Source organism: Antechinus flavipes, chromosome 4 (assembly GCF_016432865.1).
Source record: "Antechinus flavipes isolate AdamAnt ecotype Samford, QLD, Australia chromosome 4, AdamAnt_v2, whole genome shotgun sequence".
NCBI classification, from domain to species: domain Eukaryota; kingdom Metazoa; phylum Chordata; class Mammalia; order Dasyuromorphia; family Dasyuridae; genus Antechinus; species Antechinus flavipes.
In genome coordinates, this window is record NC_067401.1 from 176,762,813 (window position 1) to 176,785,314 (window position 22,502).

Sequence of the window (22,502 nt, forward strand, 5' to 3'; positions counted from 1 at the left end):
TAAGAAGAAAGATTTAGTTAAATTCTTTATCTAAAGAACAGGCTTTTATAAAGGACCTCAAAGCCTCCCTTAGGGAAAGAGGAGTTAGAGTTAAGAAGAAAGATTTAGTCAAATTCTTTTTGTTTGTTGACGATGTCTGCCCTTGGTTTCTTGTGAACGGGTCAGACATCCATCCCGGAAAATGGCAAAAGGTTGGGAAAGATTTAAATGACAAGTTACAAAAAGGAGGCTCTGAAGCAGTCCCTGCGACTGTTTTCTCTTATTGGGACTTGATTCGTGATATTGTAAAATCGGCACATAACGATCTTTCCAAACAACAGCTTTTGTCAGTTGTGGAATGTTGCCTCCGCCCTTTGTCTTGAGCGGCATCTGTAGCCTCCATCCCCCCAGCTGATAAGAACCCCTCCAGGCCCCCTCTGTAATCATTGAAATGCCTACCGTTCAAAAAGATCCCCTCTATTCCCCCCTACCTCAAGAAGCCCCGCCCTCAGGCAAATCGCTGAACTTCCCTATATTTACTAAGAATCCCGATAATGATACCCTTGAGCCTGGGGACACGGCCGTGCTAGAGGAAGAGGCTGCCCGCTACAACAACCCTAACTGGCCCCCTCCCTATACAGTCCAGACTTGCGCACCTGCCCTCTCCGCTCCTGCCCCGCCCCCTACCACCCTTATTGAGGCCAAAAAGCAGCTCTCCACTCAAGTAAATGATCTTAGGGAGGTCCTTGACCTCCAATGGCAATTTGTACAGCTCTCTACGGAACTTTCTTCCTTGCAAAGTTCACTTAAAAAGACCATCCTTCTCCCACCTTCAGCCCAGCGGCTGCTACTCCTTTGCTGCCTCACAAAAAGGGCCCTATTAGCAAATCAAAGAACCTGAAATTGGCCTTTCCTGTAATGACTCGCTCTAGTAAATCCACTGCTCCTCCCACTGATGATTCCCCTTCATCCTCTGCTGAGGGGCCCGCTGTGGGCACAGACTCTCAGGGTGATTCAGATAGCGGAGAGGAGAATGACAATGAAGATGTAAATGAAAATGAGGAAAGTTACCAGACTGCACAAGGCGCCCCTCCAAGGGAGTTCCGTAAGCTTCATTTTAAAACCTTAAAAGACTTAAATGCCGAAGTCAACGCCTACGGACCTAACGCTCCTTTTACCCTTTCAGCCCTTGAGGCCATGTCTCCCAGCGGCTACCTGCTCCCCTCTGAATGGGTTCGTGTAGTTCAAGCAGTCTTGTCACGAGGCCAATTCCTGACTTGGAAGCAGATTTTTTTGATCACTACCAGTCCGCGGCCCGCTGCTAACTTAAAATCTCCACATAGTCCTTTCCCAGAAACTTCAATTGCAAACCGACTGTTTGCATACTCTTAATGTTTTCAGAAACTTCTCGGCGATATCAATTGGCTCAGACCTTACCTAAAACTCACAATGGGGAATTAAAACCTCTCTTTGACATCTTAAGAGGAGACCCGATCCCTTCTCCCCGCGCTCATTGACCCCTGAGGCACAAAAAGCCCTGATCACGGTAGAATGCACCATCCGCGAACAACACATAGGATATTATACCCCTAATCAACCCTTCTGGCTTCTCATATTCCCTACTCCCTTTGCCCCCATAGGCTTGTTCTGGCAGCAAAAACCATTGTTTTGGGTCCATTTACCCACATCTCCCTCCAAAATTCTACCCACATACCCTCACTTGGTTGCTACCCTCCTCCGCCTTGGTAGGGGGGCCGCTTTGAAACTCTTTGGTAGGGATCTCGATCACATTGTTTCCCCCTATACAACTTCCCAAGTGCAATGGCTAGTTCAAAATGATGATGATTGGGCCACCAGCTCCATTTCTTTTCAGGGAACTATTGACAACCACTTCCCCTCTGATAAATTGACTCAATTTTTGCAAAGAACGCCTGTTGTCTTCCCACAGGGAACAACATCTGTTCCAATCAAAGGCGCCCTGCTAGTTTTCACTGATGGGTCAGCCTCAGGCGTTGCAGCTTTCAGTATTGATGGTCAAGTCTCATGCTTCAAAACAAACTTTACCTCCGCACAGCTGGTTGAGCTCGCTGCTATCATTAGAGTTTTTGAATTGTTAACAGAACCCTTCAACTTATACACTGACAGTGCCTATGTGGCACACTCTGTCCCCCTCTTGGAAACAGTACCGTATATTCGCCCTTCGACCAATGCCTCCCCCTTGTTCGCAGAACTTCAGCACCTAATCCTTGCCCGCACTGAACCCTTTTTTGTCAGTCACATTCGTGCCCATTCTGGCCTCCCTGGGCCGCTAGCAGAGGGAAATGACAAAGTGGATCAAGCTACCCAATTCATAGCCGCCGCCCTCTCAGTCACCCCGCTTGCTGCCGCACAGCAGGCCCATGCCTTACATCATCTTAATGCCCATACTCTTAGGCTGAAATATTCTATCACTCCCGAACAAGTGCGCTAGATCGTGCAGCAGTGCAAGGGCTGTCTAACCTTCTTGCCTGAGCCTCATCTGGGAATAAAACCTCGTGGGTTAGTCCCTGGTGACCTATGGCAAATGGATGTCACCCACCATCCACCTTTTGGTAAATTAAAATACATTCATGTTTCTATAGACACCTTTAGTGGCTTCATTTTTGCTTCTCTGCAGACAGGGGAAGCTTCCAAACATGTGATCTGTCATGATCTTGCCTCTTTAGCTGTTGCCCCCAAACCTAGGATTCTTAAAACCGACAACGGCCCAGGCTATACTAGTTCCACCTTTAAACAGTTCTGTGCCCAGATGGAAATTAAACACATTACTGGCATACCTTATAACCCCCAGGGTCAAGGAATCATTGAAAAAGCTCATCAAACTTTAAAAAATATGATCTCAAAATTACAATCAGGGGAAGAAATGTTATACCCTAATGTGAGTAATTTTAAAACTCTTTTAAATCATGCAATGTTTGTGTTGAATTTTCTTACTTTTGATATTGACAGCAAATCTGCCACTGACCGCCTTTGGCATTCATCCACAGCCAATACTTATGCACAGGCTATGTGGAGAGACCCCTTGTCCAAGAGATGGCAGGGTCCTGACCCGGTCCTCATCTGGGGCAAAGGACACGCCTGCATTTATGATTCACAAGCACAAAATGCCAGATGGCTCCCAGAGCGTCTAATAAAACTTCATAACCCACCCAGGGAATCCCCTGAGAAGACCTTTTAATTGTGCTTATTTTCAGGAACATACAAGATGAGCCTCCTCACCTTTGGAATTTTCCTCTGCTGGAGCACTGTCTGGAATCCCTCCAATGCAGGTCGACTCGGCCCTGCAAAAACCTATTGCAATCCATTACCACAGTCTTGATACTCATGGATCTCATGAGGATCCCCCATCCTCCACTGTCACCCCTGAGGGCCTCCGATTTTCTATCATGGCCATCGAAATTGAGTCCCTGTGGTATTCGAGGGTGTGGAGGTGTCTCAGGGAGACACAAACTCATTCATAATTTTTTGGGCTATTGCTGTGGAAGAGCCAATGATGGGAATATTGTGGCCCCATGACCTAGGAACATCATACCTTACGGCTGCAGGGTTACCCAATGATGGGATTATTGTGGGTCCGTTCTCCAGATGCACGCCCCCGCGGGTCTTTGCTGGGGTGCTGGGATGGATGCTGCCCACATAGCCTAAGACAGGGGCCCTGCCTTTTCCTGGCCCCAAGGGCCTGGTTATTTAGGTACTGGATATGGATACAGGCCACATAGCCTAAGAAAGGCCTTCCACCAGCCCTTGACAAAAGCCTTTTTTTTTTTTCTTTTTCTTTCTTTTTTCTTTTGCCTTTGAAAGAGAAAAGGGGGAGATGTTGGAAGCTGACGACCCCAGCCCATGTGCCTTTCTCCCCCCTATTGCAAAGGAATCACGCCCTGGGACGATTATGAGAATTGCAATCAGGCAAAACGATCCTGAGAATTGTAACCACATAATGTTCCTGTTCACTGAACCAGTCATAGCCCATGTTCCTTTCCCAGATCCAACCCTACTTCTCTTTCTCGTGCTTTTGCTATATAAGTTGTATCCTAAGGACAATAAAGTGAGACCTTGACAAGAACTTGCTTGGTCTCCCTCTTCTTTCTCGCCCGTTTCTCTTTCAGGCTGGGTTCTCCTCGACCCCCCGAATAACTGAGTCCCGCGGGACGGGACATTTTACCCCTTTTTATGTGGTTGAGCTGGGAAGTTATTTGCATTCAGTCCCATAAAAATGAATTTCCACTGCAACTGGCTGATTGAGGAGGATCTGCAAATAAGGTGAAATATCCAAAATGGATGATAGATTGGATTTATATGCTTTTCCCATGGTCTGCTACAGGTTCAATTAGGTCTCATCTTTTGAATGGAACTCCATCAGAATGATTTAGTTATGAATCCTCTATTACATAACTATACAGCTATAGGCTAGTTAACTATGAGCTTGAGCAGATGATAAATTTTGACTTGGGCAAAACTTCCATTATTGAGAATAGACACTAGAAATATGGGAGGATAGAATCACAGAATGTCCTGCCATGCTGGGGTGAATAGTGGGTAGTAACATCTTTTCCGATGGATTTGGGGGTAGCTTCTGAGATATGGAGTTGATAAGAAAATAATTATTGATTAGCTTTTGGGGTGGTACTAGTAAAAGTGTACAGTGTGATTTAGTACTAAGGCACTAAGGGCCTTATCATCAACACCTAAGGTATTCTTTAAATCCCACTCCCCATTTGAGTGATTCAAGGGAGACTACAGAAGGCAGACTATGAAGGAAAGGGATAGGATATCATGAGATTCTGAGAGTCATTATCTGTGGTTCTCCTCTAAGAAACTTTATGCCAGTTACTGGTAAGTAGGATTAATTGAAAACTCTTAAAGTAATTCAAACCATCTCATGTAGTAATACCATACAGTGGAGTGGGGTGGCAAGTAGGTGATGGCAAGACCATGAGTATGACCCATCTTTATGTCAAACTGAGAAGAGGTAAAAGAGTAGCTCATGAGGAGTGAAGAGAAAGGTCATCTGCTAAAATGAATGCTTTTAGGCCAAGTTTTTCCTTTTTACCAATTCATTCTAGTATAGGGTTGGACTCCCTTTGTAAGAAATCTCACCCTGACAAATGTTGACTATATAATACATTTCTTTTCATTAAAAAAAAATTGATGTATTTGTTTTCCCATTACACTTACATATTACTAGGTCTATTAAAAGTAAAATTAATACTACAGTGACTTCATACAAGTGAACATATTATTTTACATTTATACAATCCCCCTCTCTAATTAAAAAACATTAAATGATTTTTCCCTCATAGTTTCCATCCCATTGGAAACAAACTGAAATAAAAAACAAAGTGAATAAAAACAAATTTCTTTTGTTTTTTTGTTTTTGTTTTTATAGTAATAATTTTTTTTATTTTTCAAAATACATGCAAATATAGTTTTCAACATTCACTCCTGCAAAACCTTGTGTTTCAAATTTTTCTCCTTTCCTCCTTCTCTCTCTCCTAGACAGCAAGTAATCCAATATAGTTTAAGCATGTGTAATTCTTCTAAACATATTTCCATGCTTATCATTGCTGTACAAGAAAAATCAGATCAAAAAGGGGTGAGGGGGCAGGTTTGAATGAGAAAGAAAAAAAAACAAGCAAGCAAATAGCAACAACGAAAAGGGTGAAAATATCATGTTGTGATCCACATTCAGTTCCCATAATCCTTTCCCTGGATGTGGCTCTCCATCACAAGACTATTGGAATTGCTCTGAATCACCTCATTGATGAAAAGAGCCAAGTCTATCACACTTGATCATCACATAATTTTGTTGTTGCTATGTACAGTGTTCTTGGTTCTACTCACCTCACCCAGCATCAGTTCATATAAATTTCACCAGGCCTCTCTGAAATGAATCTGCTGATCACTTCCTATAGAATAATAATTACATTCATTTAGCCATTCCCAAATGAATGTAGCCTCCAGTTCCCTTCCACTACATAAAAGGCTGCCACAAACATCTCTGCACATGTGGATCTTCTCCCTTTTTTATGATCTCTTTGGGACGCAGGCCCAGTAGAGACCTTGCTGGATCAAAGAGTATGCACAGTTTTATAGGCCTTGGTACCTAGCTCCAAATTGCTTTCTAAAATAATTAGATCAGTTTACAACTACACTAATAATGCATTAGTGTCCCAGCTCTCCCATAGTCCCTCCAACATCTGTCATTATCCTTTCTTGTCATCCCAGCCAACCCAAGAAGTGTGAAAGGGGAACTCAGAATTGTCTTAATTTGCATTTCTTTAATAAATAGTTATCCAGAGCATTTTTTCATGTAACTAGAAATAGCTCTAATTTCTTTATCTGAAAGTTGTAGTTCATATCCTTTGACCATTTATCAAGTGGGGAATGGCTTGTAGTCTTATAAATTTGAATCAATTCTCAATATATTTTAGAAATGAGATCTTTATCAGAAACTTGGATATAAATTCCTTCCCTCCCCTAGTTTTCTCTCTTCCTCCAATTCTGGCTGCAATGGCTCTGTTCATACAAAAATTTCTTAATTTAATATAATCACAATTATACATTTTGCATTTCAAACGGCTCTCCAGTTCTTTGCTCATAAATTTCTTCATCACCGATGTAAGAGATAGACTATCCTTTGTTTTCCTTATTTGCCTATAGTATCACCCTTCATGTCTAAATTATGAATGCATTTTGAGCAATCTTATCTTAGTATAGGTATCAGGTGTAGCTTAATGCCTAGTTTCTACCAATTTTCCAATTTTCTTAGCAATTTTTTCAAATAGTGATATCCCAGAAGCTGCAGTCCCTTGGTGTATCAAGCACCACATCACTATAATCATTGACTATTATGTCTTATGAACCTAATTTATTCCACTGATCCATCCCTCTATTTTTTAGTCACTTCCAAATGGTTCCAACAACCACTACCTCATAATATAGTTTTAGGTGTGGTACAGCTAGGCATTTTTTTCCCATTAATTCCCTTGAAACTCTTGAACCTTTCCTCTTCCAGATGTATTTTGTCATCATTTTTTTCCCAGCTCTACAATGTAATTTCTTGGAAGCTTGAATTGGTATGGCATTGAATAAATAGATTAATTTAGATAGGACTGTCATTTTTATTATATAGCTTGGTCTACTCACAAGCCCTTGAAATTCTTCCAATTGTCTAGATCTAATTTCACCTGTGTGAAAAGTGCTGTGCAGTTATGTTCACATAGTTCCTGGCTTTGTTTTGGCAGCCAAATATGGGTAGATTCCCAAATATTTTGTGTTATCTACAGTTATTTAAAATTGACTTTCTATTTCTATTTCTTGCTGTTAGACTTTGTTGGTAACATAGAAATGCTGATGATTTATGAGGGTTTATTTTACATCCTGCCATTTTGCTAAAATTGTTAAATTAATCTGATAGTTCTGAAATCTAGCCACAATATTCCTTGGAGTTTTTATTTTGGGCTCTCTTTCAGAAGGTGTTGAGCGAGTTCTTTCAATGCCTATTTTACTTTCTAATTCTATTACATCTGGGCAATTCTTTTTGATGATTCCCTGAAAAATAGTGTCTAGGCTCTTTTTTTTTATCATGGTTTTCAGGGTGCCCAATAGTCCTGGGATTCTCTCTCCTCAATCTGTTTTCCAGATCTGTTGTTTTTCCAAGTAGATATTTAATATTTTTTTCTCTTTTTTTCTTTTTTTTAGTTTTGCTTGACTGATTCTTGATGTCTCACCTAATCATTCATTTCCATTTATTCATTTTTGATTTTTAATGAGTTATTTTCTTCATTTACTTTTTTTTTAAACTTCTTTTTGTCTATGTCCAATTGAATTTTTAAATGAGTTGTTTTGCTCTATGAAATTTTTTTCCACTTCACAATTTTTTTTTAATGAGTTATTTTCTTTTTCCAATTCACAAATCCTACTTTCCTGGGGGTTATTTATCTTTTCCAATTCACAAATTTGGTTTCCCTGGGAGTTCTTTACTTTTTCCATTTCACATTTCAGGGAATTGTTTTCTTTTTCAAATCTTTCTTTTAATGAGTTATATGCCTTTTTCATACTCTCTTGCAGAGCTTCTCTTTCCTTTCCCCATTTTTTCCCCCTAGCTTTCTTTTAAGATCTCTTAAAATTTCTTCTAGGAGAGTCTTGGGTGGTGGGGACCAGATTATACCCCCCTTTGGGGTTTTATCTGGATACCATCTACTATTAATATTCTCAGGGTGGGAAATCTGTTCTCTTTCAGTATAGAAGCTATATATAGTTAGAGCTCACTTTGGTTTTTTTGCTCATTAAAAAAAAAATCCTTGGTGTCTGCCTTCAGGGCAAGGATGTTCCCAGCTTCCTCTACAGAACAGGGACAGATGGACAGTGGCTGGCCTGTGAATAGGCTGTGACTGCCCTGGGAAGAGCTGCCATGCTGCGGAGTGCGTCGCATTGTAATTGTGAGACTGCGCTGTGATTGTGCTGAGTCACTCCCAGTGCTGGGTGGGTGTAGCCAGGTCCTGTGAAATTCTGGCCTTTTGGAGTACACTCTACCTTTTGCATTTGTGTAACTTCTCTGCTGATCTACTGCTTTGCAACTAAAGCAGAGTAGCCAACCTGTGGTAGAGTCCTTCCTGCAAATTTTCCACCTGTGGAGACCACACCCTGCCCCTGGTCTGCTCAGCATGCACTGGCCTCTTTGTTCTACCTCTCTGCCTGTGCTGCCTCCTCCCCCCAATTAAGACAGACCTTTTCTGGCGATCTTCCAGATCAGGGGTCCTCAAACTTTTTAAATATGGGGCCAGTTCACTATCCCTCAGACTGTTGGAAGGCCAGACTATAGTAAAAACAAAAACTTTGTTTTGTGGGCCTTTAAATAAAGAAACTTCATAGCCCTACATGAGGGGGATAAACGTTCTCAGCTGCCGCATCTAGCTCATAGGCCGTAGTTTGAGGACCCCTGTTCCAGATTATCTTCTCTAGTGAGTGTTGAAGGGGAGCTCAGAATAAAGCTTATGTCCTTTCCACCATCTTGGCTCTGCCCCCAAAACATGCATAATTCCATGTACTTTCCAGAATGTTTATGTCTATTCATATTTCCACCAACAGTCTCAGCATTGCTTTAACTTGTAATAATTTGGAGCATTTTTTATATGGTCATAGGTAGCCTGGATTTCTTTATTTGAAGAAAAATTTTTTATATCAAGTAATTTATCAATTGGGGAATGATTCTTTTTCTCATAAATTTGAATCAGTTTCTATGTACCTTGGAAATGAGATCTTTGTCAGAGAAATTTGCTTCAAGATTCCCACCTCCCTAAACTAATTGTTTTCTTTTAGTCTTAGCTTTATTAGATTTGTTTGTGTAAAGAACCTTTTAATGTTACACAATCAGAATTATCAGATATCAGCAGTATCATGAAGTGCGTGAAAGTTTAGAGGTTTGTTGGAACCAACTCTAATTGACTTTTACAATGATTGTTTCATTTTCAGTATAAATAACATTTATAGTAATCACTATAAATCAGAGATTAGTTTATTGCTTTTTCAATTTTTTTTGGTTTAGTGAGGATAACTCCAAAATGGCATTGTGAAGAATCAAACACAACTGAACAATAGTAATTTGTGAGAAGCTGCAGTAAGTGCAAGATTTATTAAGAAAAGAAAAAATCATTCCCAACTCATAAAAACTTTGGAGTCTAATGGAATTGGGGGACACACACACAAACAATTATCCAAAAACATTAGATGAGAAAAATTGAAAGTAATAAACATAGGGAAGCCTTTAGAATTAAGAGGGATTACACTTCCTGTAGAAAGATGGATTTTAACATATCAGCCAGAAAGTTGATATGTGTGGATATGAAAGAAGTTAAGGAGATGAATAGAATTTTAGAAAAGTTAGATTTGATAGATTTCTAGAGAATAGAGACTGGGAATAAAAAGAAATAAATGTATTTCTCACAAAACTTTCATAAAAATTGATCATGTATTATAAAGGGCAGGATGTAAAGGGTAGAAACTCTGGAGAAATATACTTAAAGCTCAGTATAATTGATTTAATCCTACAACAAGGTGTTAACTCAGTGGAATTGATAAGACAATGGTTATCTAGTTTACATATACTTAGTACTTAGCATGGTGATGTAATAGTTCTATGATGATGTACTTGTAATAGAGTATTTAAACTGAGGACAAAAGCAGCCATAGAGATTCCATCTATGATCAGCCTCATGGTGTCTTTCCTGCCTCCTGCACTTTGAGAGAGAAGACTTGACCACCATCCTGGTGGCTCTCCTGCCTCCTGGTTTCTTCCACTGAAACCAAGACCCAATCTGGAGGACCTCCAGAAAGCTAGCCCGGCTTCAGGCAAAGGAGACAGACCGTGAGGGAGATAATAAAGACTTTGGACTTTATCCTGACTATTCTGGTGATTATTCTGCTGAGATCAAGGCTGATCTGAAGGCCTCCAGTATGCTAACGAGAATATTACATTGTATTATCAGGGCATAATAATTTCACAAACAAATATAGAAAAGAAATATTAAATACACCCTTTTCAGCACATGATGCAATTAAAATTTCATTTAGCAAAAGCCTTGGAAGCAAAGATTAAAAATTAATTGGAAACTAAGTAATCTAATCCTAAAAAATGGGTGGATCAAAAAACTCATAGAAATAATAATTTCATTAAACATAATGAACAATGAGATAACATACTGAAATGTGTGAGATGTGGCCAAAGCAATATTAGGGCAAAATTTATCTCTCCAAATGTTCACACCAATGGACAAAAGTAACATCAGCAGATCAATATGCTGGGCATGCATTTAAAAATATTAGAATAAAAACAAATTATAAATCCTCAAACGCCAAAGTAGAAATACTTAAAAATCAAAGGAGATATTAAAAATATAAGTTAAAATCATTTAACTAGTAAGTAAATCTAGGAGCTATTTTATTTTTAAAAACCCAATAAGATGAGAGAATATTAATTTAATTTAAAATGAAAAGAACAAAACCAAATTTTAAGTATCAAAAATTAGAAGAGCAAGTGCATCTACAAGGAAGATGAAATTAATTATTAGGAGTTTTTTTTTTTTTTGATGTTGATGAAACTAAGTGAAAGAGATGAATATTTACAAAAACATAAACTGCCCAGATTCACAGGAGGAAATAGAACAAACAAATAAATAAATATTAGAAAAAAATTGAAAAACTTTTAAGTAAACTCTCTTAAAAAAAATTCCCAGGAACAGATGGATTTGCAACTTAATTCTACCAAAGATTCAAAAACCAATTAATTTCAGTTAATTAGAGTCCTATCAAATTATTTCTATGATACAAATACAGTTTTGACACTGAGACCAAAGAGGCAAAAAGAGAGAAAAAAAACTATAGAACAATTCACCTAGTAAATATTAGTGCAAACATTTAATTTAATTTAGTTTTTTAAAAATGTAAATAGTGGGATTTTAAAAATCCCACACATAAAGACAATTTTCAACATTCATTTTTATAAGTTTTTGAGTTCCAATTTTTTCTTCTTTCTTCTGTCCTTTCCCATTTCCCTAAGAGAGCAGGCAATTTGATATCAGTTATACATGTGCAATTCACATAAAACATATTTTCACATTAGGCATATTGTGAAAGAAGAAACAAAGCAAAAAAGGAAAAAAGAAAACCATGAAGAAAAAATTAAAATGAAAACGGTATTCTTCAATTGCTGTTGAGGCTCCATCAATTTTTCATGATTTTCCATCATGAGTCTTTTGGATCATTGTATTGCTGAGAAGAGTTATATCAGTCACAGGTGATCATTGACCAATGTTGCTGCTACTATGTACAATGTTCCTGGTTCTTTTCACTTTACTCAGCATCAATTCAAGTAAGTTTTTCCAGGTTTTTCTGAACTCAGCCTACTCATCATTTCTAATACACAGTAGTATTCCATTACAATCACATACCACAACTTGTTCAACCATTCCCCAATTGATAGGCATCTCCTCAATTTCTAATTCTTTGCTACCATAAAAAGAGCTGCTATAAATATTTTTGTATATGTGGATCCTTTCCTTTTTTAATGATCTTTTTGGGAAATAGTCCTAGTGGTATTGCTGGATCAAACGGTATCATACAATTTGATTAGCTTTTAGGCATAATTCCAAATTGCTCTCCAGAATAGTTGAATAAATTCACAATTCCATAACAATATATTAGTGTCTCAGTTTCCTCATATCTTCTCCATCATCTTCCTTTTTTGTCATATTAGTCAATCTGATAGTGTGAGATGGTACTTCAGAATTGTTTTAATGCATTTCTCTAATCAGTAGTGAGTTATAACATTTTAAAATATAGTTAGCTTTTGTTTCTTCATCTGAAAAGTGACTCTTTTGGACCATTTATCAAGTACATAATGTCTTGTAGTCACATAAATTTGATTCATTTTCTATATATTTGAGAAATTAGGCCTTTATCAGAGATACATGCTGTAAAATTATTTTCCAACTTTCTGGTGCAAAAATTTAAGTGAAATGTTAGCAAGCAGATTACAGCAATATATTATAAGAATCATCTACTATGACCAGGTGGGATTTATATGAGGAATGCAAGGTTCATTCTTGTAACTTGGTGGGACAATAAGTTAAACTGAGTAAAACTATGAATGGAATCCTCTTCCCCTCTCCAGAGATTGAGATAGTATAAAGGGAGGGACTCAGCCAAAGAATATGGTTGCAAAACTTCCTTTGTTCCCATGACCTCTAGAATGCCCCTAGTGATATTAAAGAATTAGATTAGATGATTAGAAATTATGATGGACCTGTCTTTAGGGCATAAAGTCATATGCTGGTCTGTTTTTGAAGTCGAAGTACAAGTTGATTTGAGAGTAGTTGGCTATTACTACTATTGATTCACATATTCATATTATTTAAATGAACTAAAACTATTAGCATGGGCATTCTTATCCCTGGATGTATAGTGAGTATAATCCATGAATTTAGTTGGGGGAAAAAAATTACAACTCTGTTTTAACTATCGCTTCCCTCCACAATAATCAGTGTAAACACCGAACTACAGATTTGCTGGAAATACCTCTCTTTCTTGTAAACTACGGGCTAGCTCACTGGAGGGCTTCAGGGTCAGCCAGAGTCAAGATGAATTAAAGTCCTTGGTCTTTAGGGGGAGAAGTGAAAGACATAGGCAAGCTACCATGAGGCTTGCCAAAGATCTGTCCTGGATTCTGGAGTCCAGAATCTCTAGCCTCTGTCTTCCTTGTCCTGCAGCCAAGTGATTCTGCCCTCTCTCCCTCTGCCCTCCAATCCTTGTCTCTCATTATCTTAACATCAAACATTCAGCAAGCACCAAGGATGAAAAGAGTCATTTATCCAAATATATGCTAATAGAGTCATTGTCTCAAATCGAATAGGTAATTAGCCTTAAGTGCTTGGTTGTCTGATTCAAGTATAACTTTTTGAAGTTTCAGCCCTTTACACCTTCTCCCCAAAGTTTTCTGCCTTCCTTCTAATCTTGGCTGCATTGATTTTGCTTATATCAAAATTATCTTAAGTTATTGTAATCAATTGTAATCAAAGTTATCTCTTTTATATCCTGTAATGCTATTTCTTATTTGGTCACAAATTCTTTCTTTATCCATAGATCTGACAGGTAAAATATTCCATACTCCCTAATTTATTTATGGCATACCCTTTATGTCTAAATCATGGATCCTTTTTGACATTAAATTGGTATAGGAAGTGAGATGTTGGTCTGTACTAAATTTCTATCAAATTAAGCAATTTTTGTCAAATAAAGTTCTTGTTCCAAAAGCTTGGATCTTTGCATCTATCAAACTTCACTTACTATGGTCATTTACTACTGTATATTGTGTAGCTAATCTATCCTATTGATCCACTCCTCTATTACTTAGCCAGTATCAGATTTTTTTTTTTTTATTATTACAACTGCAATACAGTTTGAGATCTAATATACATAGTTAGGTCACCTTCCTTCACATTTTTCCCCTCAGTTATTACTTGATATTCTTGACTCTTTTTTTCTTCTAGATGAACTATTATTTTTCCCAGCTCTATAAAACAATTGACCTACTACATTTTCCAATTGTTTAGACTTGACTTTATTTGTGTGAAAAGTATTTTGTAACTGTGTTTCTGAGTTTGTTTTGGTACATAGAAATCCAAGAGTTTTATACTGTGCAGTTATTTTAAACTAATTTCTTCTTTCTGCTGAGTTTTGTAGGTACTAAAAAAAACCTGGTTATTTGTCTGATTTTATTTTACATTTTATAACTGCTGAAATTGGCAATTATTTCAACTATTTTTTATTTTCTAGTATTCTCTAAGTATGCTATCATATCATCTATAAAGATGATAGTTTTGTTTCTTCACTGCCTTCTAATTATTTCAATTTCTTCTTCTTCAGGAGTATAGACAGAGGGAAGAGGTGTGAGTTGAACGTGAAGAGATAATATCTGAAAAAATAAAATTAAGGAATAGGAAAATGTGCTAGAAGAATGAGAAAGAGAAAGATGGAATGGCATAAATTATCTGGCATAAAAGAAGAAAAAGTTTTTACAGTGCAGTGAAAGAGGAGGAAGGAAGGAGAATGAGTGAACCTTACTCTCATCAGAATTGACTCAAAGAGGAAATATACACACTCAATATGAATATAGAAATCTATCTAACAGTACAAGAAAGTAAGGGGTGAAGAGGATAAGGAAGACAGGAGAATGATAGAAAAAGGAGGGGAGGACTGGTCAGTAGCAAAACAAATTTGAGTAGGATCAGTGTGAAAGGAGAGAGAGAATAGAATAATTGGGCAAAATACTATTAGCAATAGTAATTGAGAAAAGGATTTTTAAGCACATTTTTCTGATAAGGCCTCATTTCTTAAATGTATAGGGATCTAACTCAAATTTATATATATAAATATATATATATACACACATAAATAAGAGCCATTCCCCAATTGACAAATGCCCAAAGGCATAAATAAAATCGTGCATATACTTTGACTAACAATACCACAACTAAGCATGAGTCCCCAAAGAGATTTTTTTTTTGAAACAATTGTGGTTAAGTGACTTGCCCAAGATTACACAGCTAGGAAGTGTTAAGTGTCTAAGGTCAGATTTGAACTCAGGTTCTCCTGACATCAGGCAGGGCTGGTGCTCTATCTACCAACCGCATTACCTAGCTGCCCCTCCAAGGAGATTTTTTAAAAAGAAAGGGACCTGTACAAGATAATAGCAATATTGTGGGATGGCCAGCTGTGAATGGCTTTGCTATTCTCTGCAAACCAATGTTCTAAGACTACTCTGAAGAATTTGTGATGAAAAATGCTATTCATTTTCAGAGAAGTTGATTGTGTCTGAATACAGATTGAAGCACACTCTTAAAAAAAACTTTATTTATTTGAATTTTTTTTTCCCTTGGGGAGGGAGAGCTATGTTTTTTTTTTGTTGTTTGTTTGTTTGTTTGTTTTTCAACATGACTTGGGAGAAAATCTGAGACTCAAAGTTTTAAGAGCAAATGTAAAAATTGTTTTACAGGTAAGGAAAAATAAAAATGTTAAATATTTAAAAATCAGACCAAAAGGGAGAAAACCATGAGAAAGAAAAAGCAAACAAACAAAAAGATAAAAATATTGTGCTTCAATCAGTCTTCACAATTCTCTAGATGCAGATGGCATTTTCCATCCCCAGTCTATTGGAATTGTTTTGAATCATCACATTGCTGAGAAGAGCCAAATTGATCAATTGCTGTCTTTTATGTTACAGCCTGTACAAATAATATTTTTTGATAATATGCCTTCAACTACCTGCCATGTGACTTTCCAGTACCATTTCAGTCAGCTGTAATTTAAATTCTTTTGAGATTTAATGTTTAAGGGTTTGTATCTATATAGCAATATTAAGAGAATATTTATGTTAAAAATAATGGGTTTTCTATTTCTACCCATATGAAAAGGTGTTCCAAATAATTATTGATTAGAGAAATGCAAATTAAGACAACTCTGAGATACCACTACACACCTCTCAGATTGGCTAAGATGACAGGAAAAGATAATGATGAATGTTGGAAGAGATGTAGGGAAACTGGGACAGTTTGTTGGTGAAGTTGTGAACAGATTCAACCATCCTGGAGAGCAATTTGGAACTATACTCAAAAAGTTGTCAAACTGTGCATATCTTTTGATCCAGCAGTGTTACTATTGGGCTTATATCCCAAAGAGATATTAAAGAAGGGAAAGGGACCCGTATATGCAAAAATGTTTGTGACAGTCCTTTTTGTAGTGGCTAGAAACTGGAAATTGAATGGATGCCCATCAATTGGAGAATGGCTGAATAAATTGTGGTATATGAATGTTATGGAATATTATTGTTCTGTAAGACTTACATGAACTAAGTGAAATGAGCATAACCAGGAGATCAATATAGACTTCAACAACAATACTATATGAAGATCAATTCTGATGGAAGTGGCTATCTTTAGCAATGAGAGAATCCAAATCAGATCCAATTCATCAGTGATGAACAGAACCAGCTACACCCAGCAAAAGAACACTGGGAAATGAGTGTGGACCACAACATAGCATTTACACTCTTTCTGTTATTGTTTGCTTGCATTTTTGTTTTCCTTCCCAGGTTATTTTTACCTTCTTTCTAAATCCTATCTTTCTTGTGTAGTAAGACAACTGCATAAATATCTATACATATATTGGATTTAACATATACTTTAACATATTTAACATGTATGGGACTACCTGCCATCTAGGGAAGGGGGTGGAGGAAAGGAGAAGAAAAGTTGTAACAGAAGTTTTTTCAAGGGTCAATGTTGAAAAATTACCCATGCATATGTTTGGTCAATAAAAAGCTATATTAAAACAAAAAAATGGGGTTTTGTGTTTATGAACAACTTGGCATCATTTCTCAAGTACTTGTTTTCTAATTCTAATTCTGTAAACTCATATTTATATTAATTTAGAATTTTTAACAAATGACCTTCAAAACATTCACACATATGTAAAATAAGTTAAAAATTGCATAAATGGCAATAATAATGATTATTATTATTACTGAGTTTGATGTATTTCTGTCTTAAATTCTGTAGGAATCATGAACAGAGTCAAATTCTCTTTTGGCCTTTGATACAGGAATGAAGTTCATCTGATGCCCCCACTTACTCTCTTTCCACTTCTTTTATGTTTATCTGCTCTCCTTTTCATGTTACCCAATTCTGAGAAATGGGAAACCACACCAATTTTTTCTTCCTTTTTGTGCTAGTGTATTCTTCATTTTGTAACTTTGTTCTTTATTCAGAAATGTTTGAAAGTCCTCACTCTTAAATATCTTTTTCCCTTTGTAACATTATACTCAAGTGAGTAAGTTTTCCTTGGTTTCAAACCTAGATTTTTTGCTTTCTGAAGTATTGTATTTTATGACAATCTCTTATTTATCATAGAAGCTATCAAGTGTTGGGTAACTTTGACTATGACTATGTGGTGCTCAACCTGCTTTGTTATGGATGTTTATATTATTTTTTAAAAAAAGTGATGAAGGAACTCTGAGTTTGGGGCTGTGACAATGAGAATTTGGGAGGAAGGTTTCCCTCCTCCCATCCAAGACATGATTGGTGGGTTCTGTCTTTATTTTCCCTTCTGGTTGTAATAGTTCTGAGTTGTTTTCATTAGTTATTTCTTGAAATATAGTATCCAAACTTTTAAATAAAAATTATGGTTTTCAGGAAGTTTGATGATTTTGAATTGGTCTCTTCTTGACCTTTCACATCAATTATTTTTTATATTGATTGTCCTATCTTTTCTCTCACATTCTGACTTCTTTTCCTATTACTCTGGTACAGTAAACTCTCTACTTAATCATTAAGCAAAGAATTTCAGAATTGAAAGGGATTGTAGAATTCACCTCCTTTAACCCTAGTCTAACGCAAGAATTTTTATCAACAGTATTCCTGACCAGTGATTATTAAATTTTTGCTGAATTTCAAATTTTGGGAAACTAAGGTGGATCATTCATTTTTTGATAGTTCAAAAATTGTTAGAAAATCCTTCCTTACACTGAACCAAAATAAATTTTGTCTTATTTTGTTTTTCACCACTTTTACCAGCTTGAGTCTTGCACAATAAAGATTTATAGAGAAACCCTGCTACCATTCAGTGGACCACAACATTCATTTGAAAAGTAGCTTTACAGAAAAGTGGGCCATTTCCCCCTTATTCTCACTTTTTAATGTTTAGGAATCTTTCTCCCCATTTAGTTCTTCAAGCCAGAAAAAAAGATTAACCTTACTAACCAAATACTTTGACATGTTCCTGTACCACCCACATATTTTTTATCTTTAGATCCCAAGGTTTCTCTACAAATCCTGACTGGAGCCAGCTGGCATCTTTCCCAGGGACTTTTGTTTTTGTGAGTTAGAACTCAGTGTTACACAGTTTCAGTCTCTGAAAATACATGAGAAAAGTGGCCATGAATTTTGTAGATTTCTGTTTTATTTCAGGTGAATGTGGACTTTTTGCATTTTGGACTTCATTTATAAGTCACAAGTTCCAGGAAGTGAAGTTTGGAATCTTAGATGTCGCTACAATTGAACTCTTACAATTTGTGGTTGAACAGATTGAGATCCAGAAAAGAGAAATTATTGTTTTATGTACTCTTGCTTATCTAACCTAATTCTGAAATACATAGATTCTCAGCATACATTTGAAATGTAGCATATGTAAAATGAATGTGTTAGACTTTAATGTCTTTACAAAAGAGGAAGCTTATTATACTTATAAGAATTCTAGATGGGAAAGTGAGTAGAGCACTGGCCTTGGAATCAAGAAGACCTGAGTTGAAAAATGGTCTCAGACACTTAACACTTCCTAGCTGTATGACTCTGGGCAAGTCACTTAACTCCAGTAGCCTTGCAAAAAAAAAAAAAAAGAATTCTGGATTTGAGCTCATGTCTCAGCATGCTTGAGTTTGAAATAGGAATAATAATATACTACTTTCTTTGGAGAATTGTGGTAAAGAAAATGCTTTGTAATTCTTAAAGCATTATAGAAATAGGAATTGTTGTTAGAAACCTTTATCCTTAAAAGTATAATTTCCCTCCTTTTTCTATAGATTTTTGTAATTGTTTTCATTATATAAAAAGTTAAAAGGTAAAGCGATCCATTGAAGAGCTGAATAATTGAATATGGAGATTTTTGACTAATGAAGTAGCTTCTCTTTACATTTTTAAAATTTTAATTTTAATTTATTGAATAAAACAAGTATTTCCATAACACAGTATAATTTTAAAAATATTACATATGTAAATACAAATCTATTGTGTATAATTTGCTATTCATTTTAATATATAATAAAGTTATAATGTACATTTCTTTTCCCCTACCCTAGAGATGACTACCATTACCCCCCCACACACACACACACACAAACATGTATACACACACACTTATTCTATACATATCATATACATAACATGATAAGTACATCCACACTTTATATTTTGGGGTTTCCAGAAAAATCTACACTGCAGCTACTAAAGCTGAGACAATAGGTAAGAAAAGAGAAGTAGAAGAAATGATCATCAGGAGAATAAAGCCGGCAGTAGATGGTGTTGGTGATTATAACTAGCTTGACACATTCATGGAATCACCATTAATTATTTATTGAGTGCAGGAATCTGTGCTAGGCATGGAGGGAGACAAAAAATAAAGGCAAAATATAGTCCTTGTCCTATACACATAGCTTTCAGCTGATGGTGAAATATAGTTTTTGGTACCAATCAAATAATAGGTCCCTAGTCTACCAGAGAACTTCAGTCTGTGATACCCATACTATACACAGAAAGAATCAAAGACAGAATTTCAGTTGGGTTTAAATTTGTGCTGATATTATTTTGCTTGTACAGAGAATTTTCTTAGTTTGTTTACTGGAAAGTATAACAAGTTCTTGGCTTTGTGCCCTCTGTAATGTTTGTAGATCTCTCCATGTAGGAAAGGGGAAGGGAGGAGAATTCCATCTATTTAGAGGACTGGATATTTTGACTTGTATTATTTAGAAATTTGTGATTAGCATCTCTTTTAAGTTTGAAAATAGCTTTGAACCATAACCAAGGCCTAGGCAATGGCATGGGTTGGATAGAACTCAGTTGGTTTAATCCTCATTTGGGGCAAGGGATTCTCAACACAGAAAATGGTCCAAATGGAGGTTGTATTGATTTTTATTTTCTTGAAAAACAAGTATTATAAAGTTAAAATTCTTTATTCTAAATTTCTTCTTGAGATAGGGAAGGGCTTCAATTAGTGTAATTACACTGGACTAAGAATCAAGAAAACTGGATTATAAACCAAACTTTTCCATTTATTAACCATGTAATCTTGTTCAAATAACCTTTTCTGCATCTCATTTTCTTAATCTACAAATAATCCATTCATTATTTATTCATTATTAGGGTTGAAATAAAGATAAAATAATATGAGAAACAATTTTTAAAGGTTAATAGTCTGTAAGACACTATACTTGCTACAAGGTTTAAATAAGACATAGTGCCTAATTTCCTTATTTTAACTGATTTTGAACTTACATGACCTCATGGCATGTCAAGTCACCAATATCTATAGGCACTATTGTGTTATAAGTTTGCTTTAAGTCTATGAAATTGACAACAAGTGATAAAATGTTTAGGTTCTTTAAATTAAAAAAATATTTTTCATCAAGTTTGGGAGTATACAGATCCAAGCTATTTGTTTTGACTTAGAGTTATGGATGAGTTATCCTTTCTCATTATAAATAATGGCTTGGATAATGCCTGTCGCATAAAAGGATTATTAAAGTTTAAAAGAACATATAAAGTATCTAGTCCAATTCTCCTTTTTTATAGATGAGTAAACTGAAGTTCAGAGAAGGGAAGTATCTTGCTCAAAATTTCAGAGTTAGTTAGTGGCTGATTGTGAATAGAAATCTCATTTACTTTTCTAAATTTAAGTTCTATCATATTACTACTAGTAGTAGTACTTTATGTGTATAATATTACTTGACCACTTGCTACAACTCTATGAGATAAGTTCTTTAGTTTTTGTTCATATTTTATACATGAGAATACTGAGGTTAAATGGTTAAGTGACTTGTGCATAATGAATAATCATAATGCAGTTATTAAGCATTTACTATGATCTGGACATAATAGTAGGTATTAGAGATACAAAGGCAAAAATGGCAGTTCTTCCTAGTGTCAAGCAGCTTTCATTTTTCTGGAGAAGACATTATATGCATAACCAAGAATATGCAAAATATATAGCATAAATTAAAGGTGATTTTGTGTATGCAATGGGGCAGGGCAGCTGTAGGACAGAAGAAACAGAAAAATTTTTATATAGTAAGTGGCCCTTGATTGGGGTTTTAAAGGAAATTGCAGGTTCTAAGAAGCAGAAAGTAAAGAAAAAATGTATTACAAGTATGTCTATGCAAAGTCATAGAGATGAGGAATGGAAGCTGAATGAATACGTAGATTGGTTTGACTACATCATAGGTAGGCAACTAATAAATGCTATTGATTTTCCCACTTCTCCATTCCTGTAAATGAATCTTCATAGAAAGATCATTGCCTCTTTTTCCTTTGTCTCCTTACCCTATCACTTACCAACTCTTGTTTTGCCTGGATCTTCACCTAGATTATTAATACATTGTCTAGAAGGAAGCACTTCCTTCATGCATCTTCCTCTGATAAAATCTCTCACATTTTTCAAAGTCCAATTCCAATGACATATCCTTTATGAAATCTTCTATAAATCCAATTTTCTTTCCCTTACCCCCAAAACCTAGTGAAAGCATTTTCTTTCTCTTCAAATTTCTTAGCAATTTACTTGGCTCTCCATGGCTAAAACAAGAGAAAGAAAACATCATGGGAAATAAAATGGATAATTTTGATTACATGAAATTAAGATGTTTTTGCAGAAATAAAACTAATGAAGCCAAAACTAAAAGGAAAGCAGGAAATTGGGAAAGATTTTTATTATAATTTTTTTTATCTGACAAAGGCCTCATTTCATTCAAATGTATAAAAATAAGTGCCATTAGCCAATTGGTAATAATCAAAAGATATGAACAAGAAATTTTTAGAAGAAAAAAATCATATTCTTTTGAGGTACTACCTCACACATATTGGCTAAAATGACAGAAAGGGAAAATAATAAATGCAAGGGGTGTATGTAGAAACATAGTGGTATAGACATACCATTAGTAAGGTTTTAAACTAGTGAAATTTGGAACCATATCCAAAGCACTATCAAACAGTGCATACTCCTTGATCCATAAATACTATTATTAAGTACGTATTCTCCAAAGAGATCATAGAAAAATACCTATTTATACAAAAATATTTATAGCAACCTTTTTGTGTGCTGGCAAAGAAATGGAAACCAAGGGGATGCCTATCAATTGGGAAATTATTAAACAAATTGTGATATATTAT

At 36.0% G+C, this 22,502-nt stretch overlaps 1 protein-coding gene across 2 annotated transcripts in view; it reads left to right on the forward strand.

Moving 5' to 3' along the window:
- Positions 1-4,081, forward strand: part of MAP2K4 (mitogen-activated protein kinase kinase 4) — a 273,432-nt gene extending 269,351 nt beyond the window's left edge. For both annotated transcript variants that reach the window (XR_007953396.1, XR_007953397.1), the window contains one exon: positions 3,213-4,081. The gene's annotated coding sequence lies outside the window, so the exon portion shown is untranslated. The remainder of the gene's footprint in view (positions 1-3,212) is intronic.
- The last annotated feature ends 18,421 nt before the right edge of the window (positions 4,082-22,502 follow it).